Source organism: Hermetia illucens, chromosome 5, assembly GCF_905115235.1.
Source record: "Hermetia illucens chromosome 5, iHerIll2.2.curated.20191125, whole genome shotgun sequence".
Taxonomy (NCBI): domain Eukaryota; kingdom Metazoa; phylum Arthropoda; class Insecta; order Diptera; family Stratiomyidae; genus Hermetia; species Hermetia illucens.
In genome coordinates, this window is record NC_051853.1 from 86048142 (window position 1) to 86061150 (window position 13009).

Genomic DNA, 13009 nt, shown 5'->3' on the forward strand with positions numbered 1-13009 from the left:
CACTACCGATCTCCTCCCAAAACTTGGGTGGTATCTTTGATGACGAACTTTATTTCAGTCCATACTTCATTGACTTCATCAATGGAGCTTCTAAAATGTATGGTTTTACCCTACGTTTCCTTTCTGATTTTACCTCAATCTAGCCTCCCTTAACCCTTTTCAACTCCCTTGTCAGAAACATCCATGAATATTGCTGTGTAGTCTGGCTTCCCTCCGCAACTGTAACTGTCGCGTTTTTTGAAACTGCAGAATGTAAATTCACCCGGACCCTCTTTTTCAAAAAGAACCTTCCCCGGGTGGACTGCCCGTCACTCTCACCCTCCCTTCCCTGCAGTAACTTCCTTGATATCTCTGCCAACTCCGATGGTATTTTCGGCATCGCCTCTTGTAGTATACGTAGTGCGGTCATTTTTGAAGTCCCCGTCACGGAGCTCGACACCTACTTTCATCCCCCGCTACCAAAGCTATGCCGGTCCTACAATGCTGTACACCTTGGGTCCTTTGACTCTGCCGCCTTCCTTTGCAAGTTAAACCACCAACTTGCTCCTCGTTCTGAGAATAATATGTAACTAGGAGTTTGCTTCCTGTGTATTGTTATTAATTAAACGACTGAATAAATAAAACTTAAAAGATCGGTATCATATTAAAGTAGAAGTCTAATCCCTCCCAAAAATTCATATTCTTTTGCCTGAACAGCTTGTTTCCGAATTTTTTCACTTCTGTTTACGAGTTTTCCGCGGTGAGGGAAAACTAATCCTTTAATAGAACACAAAGCCTACATCGCATTCGCACCTTTTTGGAGCAGTATTCAGATCTCCTGGAAACCTCAAACCAGACATACAAACAGCCCTTGAATGTAAACAATCATTGACATTTATAAAATATGAATTGTTATGATCGAAAGGACACGATGGATACTGAACGAAAAACAACCTTTTGAAGAGAACAATATAAAAAAAAAATGATTAAGTAACCATTCCGTTTGCAAAGTAGACGCTGCGGATATGCCCGGGAATATTTCCATATTGGTTCTGATGCCTCAAAAAGCTTTTAATAGAACCCGTTTTCCCAAAGCTATCCTTTTCTTCCACCCTCTCTAATCTATCATTAATAATATTTTATTGACATGGGTTTAACTTGTAAAATGATAAGAAGGACTCTTATATTGTGATACATCAAATACCATTGACCCACGCACTTTTGCACGTCCAATTTGGACCGTTGCAGGAAAGGAAAAGAAAATAAAGGGTCATCCGTATAAATGAAGAGGAGAGTCGGCAGCTGTGTCAGTTCACCCTTACAGTGGGGCTTTTCTTGTCAATAAACAAAAAAAAAATTGAATGGAAAAAAAATGTACTGAGATGACCCGAAGTTATTGTGAAGTGTTTATCGGCGGCAAATACACTCTCATCATATTGTTCAGTGAAGTTTTGCAATGCGTCCGTACACGTACAGATACTTGGACGTGAAATGCTTTCACTGAGAATTCAAGCAAGAATCGAATGTGCCAGCGTCGGCATTCGCTCCTTATTTATTTCTCAGAGTCTGCTTTCGTCGTCTTCGCTGTTGGAATCCTCCATACAAGCCAGCATTGATTTCTTTGGTATTCATGGCAGAACCATACTGCAAGGAAACACTATAGCTTTATTGGCCAATATTTCATCACGCCAAGGGTGGGTAGGAGCCATTTTGGATGGAGTTGTTGTACATGTGAGCCCGCATCACCTGGCTGCTTGGGTTCTTACTCGTACAGTAAGGATTAATACAGTGTATCATCTAAACGAAGTATGAGTCGAATACGGTCCTCAACATTTCCAGGTAATCTTGTTGACTCCATAGTGCTCTTTTGATGGAATTGTATATTTCGGATATTCATAATCATTTCCATGAATTTTCTGCTGAATCTATTTATTCCAGCGGATAGTTATCAAGTATCTATATCAGGCAATTCCAGGAAAGAAAGGATTCCTCGATAATGTCTATATACATTTCTGCCTTATTTTTGAATTCTCTTCTTCTTCTTCAATGGCCTCTCCAGTTTGACACTCTTTAATGCGATCTGTTGTATTTTTGAATTAAGTTCCCTAAAGTTTCCCTGGTACTCCACTAGGCTGTTTTCCGGGAACTCCGAACTTTATTATATGCCAGACAAGTATGTATTCATCCGTGCGGTGCGAGTACCAGATTTTTCCAGTTTTCATGCCACGTGACGGGCTGCCCATGTGGTTCGTCGTAAGATAAAAAAACGCCAAAGCATTTATTGCTCTTTCTGACTATCTGAATTAGGAATGTTCTCGTTCCACTCCAGTATAGTTGTGAATATTGTGCTTTTTAGGGTTTTGTCTCAAACGCAACGATCGCATTCGGAACCACGCCATTTTTAAATTCTCTGCTTCTCTCAGCCTGTACTAAATCCGCCCTCTGATGTGGTTAACTGCATTCCAGTTCTTTTGACACTCGAGCATTTCCGATGTTAGACTTCTGATTTTACGCTTCCTCCCCCCTCCTTTCCAGACTCTTCCATACCTTTGCGAATATAGGACAATGGAAGACAGCATACTCCGAGTCGTCCGGAATCCGATCGTAGCCGGAGCATGATGTTGCAAACAGTCGTTTCCTTACAGCGTTTCGTAATAGGCGCCACCTCAACACCTTTCAGCCACTTCTTTATAGCCGTGATTGCTTCGAAAGAGTACAATTTTCCACCAGTGAGAAGTCTTGTATTAAGCCTAACCCAATATTATGCCCCACAAGTAATTGGAACGTTGAGGACATCGTTATACATGATGTTCCAAAATGGTGGTCCCAACACCGCGCTATAGAACACCTGCGGAGACAATGTAATGTATGTGTATCGTACCGAAGCGTTCTATATGTTAGATAGATGTCGTAGTAGTAGCTAGATACCCCAATCGTCACCAAAGACGTCCTTATAAAGTTCGAATTGGCCGAATTTAATGCATTTTGTACATCAAAGGTAAACACTGCGCAATATTTGCTAGTGCTATCCTTTTCATATATCGTATTCTCAGTTACACCAGTAACCGGTGTGATGGCGTCAACGGTTGATCTGATCCCACGGAAATCGAATTGTCAGACTGATAATTGTCCGCGACGTTCCACAGCTGTGAGTAATCTGTTCTATATTAGTCGCTCCAGCATTTTCCTCATGTAATGTCCTCATACCCTCAGTGTCCAATAGACACATATGTCTGTAAGTCTTTGGCGTTTCCGTATCTCAGGAAGGACCCCACCAAGCATGCTTCAAAAAACTCTATCACTATGGTCCGCCTCGACTTGAGAGCCAGCTTAAAAGCTTTGATTGGTATACCATCGGAGCCCGGTGCCTTGTTGTCTCCCAACGTATTGTAAATCTTTAACACTTATTTGGTCGCCACTGTGGGTATAACAGCCACATCAAAGAATCTTTGGAGACTGCTACCACTCCTGCCCTCCTAACGATCCCCATTACAAACTTGTAGGCGCTCCCCCACGGGTTTATTTCCACGTTTCGTGAGGCAACCCCCCTTGCTTCACTGCCTAGTTGGTTTGGTGTTTCCTCGACCTGGTAAACACTCTACTTCACCTCCTCGTCAATCCCATACAGTGCAGGCATGCAAGTCCACTCGACTTGTTCTTCAGGCTAAAAATGATTACCTGGTGATCATTATCGCTGTGGCGTTACTGATGCTCCAGGACATGTTTGCGGCTCATGCATTAAAATCATTGGCAATAGTTTTTGTTCTCCTTTTGTGGCCAAAATCAATCTCTCCAACATGACCTCGAATTCACCCAACGGTCGGCGTGGAGGAGCATAATAACTATGGGCGTGTATGGCGTCTAATTCTGCAAATACGAAGTCAGTTATAGGCTGCCTTATACATTCTTCTATAATTTGGTCATCCATACCCACAAACCCGTCCCACCTGTGATCGGCTACCTACATATTATTAGGAGGGCTTCTGTAAGGTTCGCTGTTATGGTCACCTGCACCTCCAATACATAACTCCGTCTTGAACGACTAGAGTGATTCAGGTTGATTTGGGTCAACCCCATTTTTTCACCTCAATTACCGCTTTTTCGAACTCGGGATACTCGGGAACGAAAGGGCTTTGTAGAACAGGCGTTTGTACTCGAGTTGCAGTTTAGAATTTTCATTTGGAAGCCAATACATGGTTTTTTTTTTTATTTCCAGCTTTACTTCCAGTGCTTTGGTCTCGATGTGGTAGTTGTCTATCTAAGTGCATGCCGCGATACTTGCCATTATCTGAGACCTGATCAGTGGATTTGTGGATTTTGTGATGCAACCTGAGGATCGAAGTGGGTAAGTAGCAGTATTGTCTGCAAACTTTGAGCTTTTCAATCTAAGTTCAGTTGATGGATCCAAAGTGTAGATGAGCCCTTTAGGAGAAAGGATTCCGAAACCCATGCGATTATGCATCACTCCTTTGTGTCATACTATGTCGAACGTTTGCGTCACATCCAAGTTGGCCCCTTAACAATACTTGCTGTCTTCTATCGTACTCCTTATCTCAAAGACAATCCTGTGATTGACCGATTGTACCATGGCTTTTTCGAAAGAAAAACTGGTGGTTTGTTTTCCACTAGACTTGGTGCTTTTCAAATACCTTTGAGAGGAAGGGTGGCAGACTTACAGGTCTGTAGGATGTAGTATGGCCCGATCCTCCGTAGATTTACGAATTATTCTAATTTCCGAAATTTTTGAAGCATTAGGCTAATATGTTAGGTGAGCCTTAGAATTACATTGAATATGTGCGTCACGACGCTAATCTCCGTAATAAAGTTATGTTGTGGAGTCCGCTTACTCTTTAAAAGTATTATCTCCGTCTGCGATAAATGAGCTTGGAATACCCTTTACAGGTTTCTTTGGTGTCACTACTCGCTCAGATGCCGTTTGCTGATCTTATTGACAATTTGCCCTAAACAGGTCTGTTTATCCTTCTATTAGGATATTAGGATTCGAAACCAGCTATGTAGCTACTGTTCCTCTTGATCTTTGAGGATTTGATGAAGCGATCGACCAGCTCTGATTAAGTGATTTTTAGGAACGGAGATCTGTGAAACAGCAATTATTTTATGAATGGATCTAATGTCAAATTCTACCCTGTGTTGGGATAGAGACCTGAGCAGCCACAGAAATTTTTTCGTTAAATTTCACCAGGGGTTTGTTGAACTCATTTTTGATTTACAAGGCGCTACCAGTAGTTGTCACTTTTCTTGAAGGTGTGTCCTACGAGGTTGGACAATTAAGTAATGAGACTGATTTTATTGCCGTGCGTGTGGTAAACTTGCAACCATCAAATTTCCTTCCCCTTCCCCGGCATCCTTCCCCTCTCCATTGATATATTCACCATCGCTCTAGCTTGTTTAGTTTGCCTGCTGTGTCATGTTGGTCATGCTCGTCACGAAAATGGAAAAAACGAAATCTAGAGCAACGCCTCGCGATAAAATTTTGCGGCAGCTTGGAAGGAATAGCTTCGAAAACGTACGCTAAAATTGTAAAAGTGCATGGTGATAGTGCTCTTAGTCGTGCCCAGGAGTTTCGATGGCATACAGAGTTTAACGAGGGGCGAGAAGTGTGGAAGACGAGGCACAGAGTGGGAGACCAGTCGAGGTGTGGACTGACACGAATGCGCATCGTGTGCGCGCCATAATCCGTGAATATAGACGGTTAGCAGTTCAAATGTTCGCCTCCGAACTGGGTATGAACTGTCAAACAGTCAGAAAACTTTTAACAGGCGATTTCGGGTGAAAAAGTTGTTTGCGAAGATGGTTCCAAAGAACCTTTCTGAGGAGCAAAAGCAGCATCGAATGACCGTCGCGGAAGACTGTATGGAACAAGTGGAAAACGATCCCATGCTGCTTGATCGAGTTATTACAAGCGATGAGAGCTAGTTTTCCCAATACGACCCGGAAACCGAACGCCAAAGCTCACAATGGCTGTCTCCGCATGCCCCCGGTCCGAAAAATGCTCGCATGAGCAAGTCGAAGGTGAAAACGAATCATGCATATTTAGACTCTAAAGGGATCGCCGTGTTGAAACAGCCACCTTATTCGCCCGATATGTCACCCTGTGACTTTTTTTTTGATGCCTAGAACAAAATCAGTGGCCAAAGGAACCTATTTTGAGTCAATTACGGACATCCAAGCGGCCGTGATGAGGGTATTCGCGGACATACCAGTCGAAGCGTTCCAGATATGTTACAAAGAGGGAAAAACGCGCTGGAATGTTGTTAAGCTACCGAAGGGGACTACTTTGAAGGGGATGGCGGAGTTGTAGAATAATTTTTAAATATACAGTTTCTATAGAATCAGCCAATAGTTTCTCGATGACAGATCGCAGAACAGCAGTGAAGTAGGTTCGAGCTTTCAAGTAAAGGGAGTGATCCCTTTCCATTAGTTACTCCCAAATCGGAGAGAAAGTGCCACGGCTATCGTAAACGACTCTTCCGAAGTATACAAATTGATCAAAGCCTTCGATGTTCTGCCAATTAATGCAGATAGAGAGTGTAATGGCACCGCAGACTCACAACTTTGGCTTTGTTGGCAAAGGATGAACTTCATGTAGGGAGCCTTTACGGATTGCGACAAGCCTTCGGGATGTAGCCAACAAGTGAGAATTTCAGCAATATCCTCAGGTAGGTTATTCGAAGTATCTGCCATCCGATCAAGAAGACAGCTCTGCCATGGTCGAGGGACAGCTGCGTCATATAGGCGGTCGATGTGAAACTTTGAGCGGGGGAAGGGGGGTTACCCCACAACTGCGCCAGACGCATGATGATCCACCAGAATCATTACGGTCGCTAAGATCGTTTTTCCACACAATATTTCCGAGCAATTTGTTGTCAAAGCCCAACTAGGCATTCAGGCCGCCCACTATGATCACAATGCCATTTTTAGAAAGCCTTTCATGGGTTGTACTCAAATTTTCAAAGAAGCCCGCTGTCAGTGTCCCTTCCGAAAACGGATCCCAAGTAATATGGGCACTCCTTGTATTGGCAGTAAGCGTTAATCCATTACCAAGTTCAGGCTTACCGGGGTATAGCATAGTTAGAGAGGAGTATTCTCAGTGCTCTACCATCTAACCTCCCTTAACCCCAGGAGGTCCATCCTGTAATGCTGGAGATTACGGTCAACCTGAGTTGGAAATGAGATTTCGATTACAAGTCAAGTCTACATCACTCTGCTTCGTAAGGCCAGAAGCATAAACAAGACAATCCTAGACCTCTTTGTTGATTCGAATTTTGGCAATGATAAAGACGACAAAATGGGGAAGAAAGGAATGGGGAGTAAATGAGGACCTTTAATAGTATTGAATATTAACCTATCGGCTCCCCTATCAGGTGGGGAATAAGAACTCACTCAGTATTCCCTGTTTGCCAGAAGCGGCGACTGAAAGGTATAAAAATCTGTGAAAACGTTATCAATGCCTCGGATAAGGATCGTTGCCAGTCGTACAGCGCACGTGTTGGTTTTTGAAATTTGCGTACCCTCCTCGATAACGGTGTCGCGGACGCCGGAGTGTTTGCTTTCTCCAACTTGAGCGCGATTTTCAGGGTTATAAGCAGGACATTCTGGGTTTAGTGAGGTAAGATGGTGAAAGCCGTTGGGAGGGGAGGCTCCCTGAATGTGACATTGTGATCGTGATGGGTGATCCCAAATTCCAGAGGGTTGTTACACGATCTGACTGACTGCGGATCTATGGAAGCGAATCAATGGACGTTGGTAATTGAACGCTTCATTGAATGGTGCGATACTAGGTGAAGTCATTTCGGCTATTAACGCATTGAAAAGAAGAAAAGCCACTGAGCTCGCCAGTTTCCCCGCGAATTAATTCATCGCAGCTCCTACAATTCTTATAGAGCTGATTTACCGCTTATATGAAAATCCTAGGAATTATAAAGCTTGCACAGAGAATGATGGAAGGGCGTGATTGTTAAGACTCCGAAGAAGGGTGCCCATCTTGGGTGCCATAACTATGTCGTCCTTGAACGCTTACAGGATTGTCTCGAAAGCTTGATGGAAGAAAAGCAGGTCATTTTCGCCGCCCTATCCTCCAGTACCGATTACATTAACACACTTCAGGTCATTTTTCAACATTTTGCGAAATCTAGACCGGCACTCCATGTGCCGTTCATCTTGTTTATGACGTGAACAAGCAGTGTATGTGAAATTCTTTACGCAGAAAGACTGAGCGATAGTTGGGTGGTTAGAGTGCCGGCCCCTCGATCTTATTACCGTGGTTTCGAATCTTAGTTATTGTTGATGTTTGTGTTCTTCTCATGTTTGTCTTGCTGTTGCGAACTCGTCACTTGGACAGCATTAAGTGTGATGATAATCAAACTGAAGGACAATTTCACTGTGTGGACGCCTTATACTCCTCAAAGGGTCTACTTCTTTGAGGAGTTAAACAAACAAAGAAAAAGCTTGTATCAAAGTTGCATATGACGGCGCAAAGTGTCATGTGCTACGCTGAGCTGCATTGAAGCACATTGCCTGGAACGGGAATTTATGGCGCGTGGAAGGGTTGACGTACCATGCCCATAGGGATTTATGAAATTATAATGTAAATAAATATAAATAATGAAAGATAGCCTTCATCCATTCCTGGCTCTTTTTCACTTACATACGAAATGCTTTTTACACCTTCTTTCGTTGAACATGGCTACCGGTAAACGAGCTGCAATTACGCTCATATGCTGGCAAACTGTTTCCGTAGAAATTCTTTTTTTTGTAAGAATGGTTCTTACGACGCCATTGGAAACGAGAGTTGATGACTAATTGCAGACATTTTTTTTATATTTTGAAAATGATCTTAATTTTTAACCCCAGTCTATCCTATCAGTTCAAGTTCCCACATGCTGAGCAAATTTCGAATTTCATATGGTTAAAAATTTAGCTTACAGAACGTGGAGTAGTACCTGGTTTCTGCAGTCCACTGATGACATCTTCTTTTGCATATTTTGTCTTATGATATTGGGTCCAAAGCAAAAAAAGCACGCTATATGCCTTTCGGAAGTCCCACAAAATGGAATCGGTCGTCTCCCTGGCTTACGACGGCGCTCAATGTACTTGATTTAACGCTAGTCAATTTCTTCTTCAATTTCTTTGAAGAGTGGCTGCATGTGATCTGCTTGAGTCGTGTTAAATATATGGAAAAATTATTGTTAAATGTGGGCTGCCAGGCGATCTACTCGAAATCCTGCCTATTTGCTCAAAACACTACCAATTCCTAACAACTTAGCAATATGACTATCCCACCACAGCTTGAAGTTATTTTTTTCAAAGTTCAACAAAAATTGTCGTTCTCTACTACACACTACTGGCTTTTAGAAAATCACGATTGGTTGCGTTTGTGATACTTTAAATTTTCGGATTTTACAATATTTTCACTAATAAATTTTCTATCCAGCTTCACAGGTTTACACATACATAAATTTCTCCATTGCCTGTATCGATCCATTAGGCAAAATTCATTTAGTTTTACGCTAGCAATGATATGCACATATCATTCCATTATCAATTGTGTGAATAAAAGCTTGTCAACGATCAAAACCTGGGCATAAAATGAAAATCCAAAAAAACCTAATACGTACAAGAAATTGCCGATAAAGTTCACTGTATTGCTCATTTATAAGTGAACCCGTTTTGAAAAATAGAAGCAAAATGCAACTTCTTCAATAATTACCTTGCCAATTGTTAATTTTTTGAAAATATTATGTCAGTTTCTAATCAGCAAAAAAATACAAATTCTGTCATTTGAAATTCTAAGAGTTCCATTTGCATGGTAGACTGTTTATCCTGTTCAAACGGAATTCGGTAGGAGCGTATTGACTGCGATAACATGTACGTAATAGAGGCACACATGAACCTTACGAGCACATCGCATTCCTGCTCGCAAATAGCGAACAGGTACGTTTCGGTATTCGGCAACGATACAAATAGGACAACATGGATAAGGACGAAGCAATTTGTATTGTTAACATTGTTATTGCCTGTTATGATTTTATAATAAATGCTAGAAAAAAAAATACTAGGAACATGAATGATGTTCATGCATGTGGGCGAGTCCTAAGAGAATTATACGTTTAAATTGGGAGTTAAACAAATTACTTCAGCTGGTAACGGTACAGGAAATTGATGGCATAACTCACTCGAAATGAAAATCCACATTATTTGCACATCAGGATCATAATGCTATTGATGGCTTGGTTGCGCGAACTGTATGTGACTTTAAATTTTCTTGAGGGTATCATGGCAACTTGTTAAATTGTACGCACTTGCATAATATAATAGTCTCAAATACGTAAGCTGGAAAATTCGTCCTAAAAGAAGTTATTAGCATTTTTCGACACCAAGGAAGGTCTTATGATGTGGTGCATTTTTGTGGGTACTTTTGGCTTATTTAGAATTACTGTCATCTACGCAGCAGTAGAATTAAGGACCACAACAATATCTCGGAAACAAAACGAGTGACCATCAAATGGTGGTCCCTTTGGAGGACAATGTATACCCCTTTCGTCGATGTTTAGGGCCAATTAGTACAATATTGCAGGCCCAATGCTCAATTTATATTTATTACCATAGGGGTAGGGAGATTGGGGTTATTCGGTGAACGCAAAAAGTTTGAAGTGCGTACCATCGGAAAAAAATATGCACAAGAAATGATCAATCTTCATTTTGAAGGTTTTGTTTGCAAAACAAAACCACTTTTCTCAGAAACGGCTATAACGATTGACACGAACTTTAATGAGAAGATGGGAGCTGTAAACCCCCAGACATGCAGTGAGTGATATCCTTCTAGGGGGGGTGTAAAATTTTTTTTCACCAAATATAGTCATGTGGGGTATCAAATGAAAAATCTCGATTAGTGCTTGTCTTAGTTTTGAGATTTGTTAAAAAGGCGGGGAGTGGGAGGGGTGGAAAGTGATGATTTCTTTAACGGACCCATTCTCAGAAACTACCCAACCGAAAAATCTGAAAAAAATCATGAAACTGCCTTTATATAGTGTCCAGGCCCCAAAATACTCTCGATATCAAACTTTGTACTGAAGAAGGGAGTAAGTTGCTCCCCAAGTATATATATACATAATAAAATAAAATTGTTGGAGTAAGCTGCTGGTCTATCAAAACCTTTCATACCTGAAGCGCCCAGCTTCCGGTTTCCCGACTTGTTAGACAATTATGATGTGCATACCGATTGTAATGTTAATATAATGACGAATACTTCAATTCTCATCTCAACACAATACTTAGTCCGAACCTTTCCTTTTAATCCAAACATTTTTGACTAAAAAGGTTTTCTGCCTCCCTCCCTTTACTAATAAAGAGTCGAGTCAGTAGACCAATCACGGGCACGATTATCTATCGTTACAGACATGCAAGTCTCAAAACCAAACACAAGCAAAATTAGTATACGCTCCCCTGACGTCTTTTATTCCCTTCAAAAACACCTGAAAGGGCGGCCACAAAGAGGAGTAAACACGTAGTAAGGCTGGGTTTTGACTGACGCCACTGAAACAGAGAAATGGAGAAAAAGTGTTTTTTTTTATCTGGAACAATGCTCCTTGAAGGAATCGATAAAAGCAAAATGTCATGAATTAACAAGGCACAAAAACAGCTCCTACATGGGCTACCAATGTACGTTGAAGATTTTCCCTAAAAAACTCAAAAAAAATAGATGAGTATGGTAATAATCTATAAGAGCATCAGCTAGCTGGAAACCATGAAAGTTTTGTCTCTGCTTATGTGTGTGAACTGTTGGAAGCACCATATAGATAATATTCCATTTTCCATCGCAATAGTCGAGTAAACATAAGTTGCATTTGAGCAGAATCCAAAAGGATTTAAAATACCGTAGGTGGACCTTGGGTACCCTAGTTATTGCAAGAAGAGTGGGAACGTATGTCTCTCTTCAAATAAGTCTTCAAGTCTTCTTGTTGGACAGATACCTCCTACTCTTAACTCTGCTAGACAACGCCTCTTTCGCTATTCTGACATTTGGAATATATTCCAACTCGGCCAACTATTTATTAGACTCTCAAGAAATCATGCAATCTCCCGCAGGTGGCATAAACGCCGATAATCTAAACTTTCACAGCGGTCATCTACAGTTAATGCTGCATTGATTCTAGAAAGTTTCCTATTTTAAAATAAGTAGTTTAAGACACTTTAGAACTGGCTTTCCGACAAACATTCAGGAAACACTGAATTCTAAATTAGGAAGATATGTTAATAAATCTCACATTCTCATTTCAGCCATATAGCCATATTATTTCCCGTTAAACATGTGGACGATATAAAAAAGAATACTGTCGCAGATAAATGCGCTAACCTCCACCATCCATCTGCGCAGCATTATTGGTACAACTGAAAATCCGTTAATTCCTTTTAACCATTGTTCACGCCGTTTAGAGGTGTTAAGAACCTGCCCAAATTCTTCCGATCTTCGCTGAATCCTAGTGAGCATCCAGGCGAAATCCCTCAAAAATAATGCATTATTAGCTTTCCTCAAACTTCAGGAAAAAGATAAATCAACATTGCTACTTTGAAATAATAAAAACTTGTTGTTTCTTTTTCGTTGGTGTGTCTTGCAAATACGATATTTCGGGAACCACTTGTTCAAGTGTTTAAAGTTGTTAGCACTGATGAAGGGAACAAGTCGTTCCCGAAATATCGGTATTTGCAAAAATAAATATTCACACCAATGAAAAAGAAACAACAAGTTTTTATTATTTCAAATAATTAATCGTTGGAAACACCGCATAATTTCACTCAGATAAAGAATGCTACTTCAACGGTGGCCCTTCAGAATGAACTCTCAGTTAAATCGGTACGAAACTCCAATAAACTAAATACTGACCTACCTTTTTAAGGCTTTGTGTAAAACAAAACCTTATTAAAATCAGTTTACTGTCTGGCTGTCTGTCCGTCTGTTTGTCTCACCTTTTTGTTTCAGAAACGGTTAGTACTGTTGATACGAAATAGA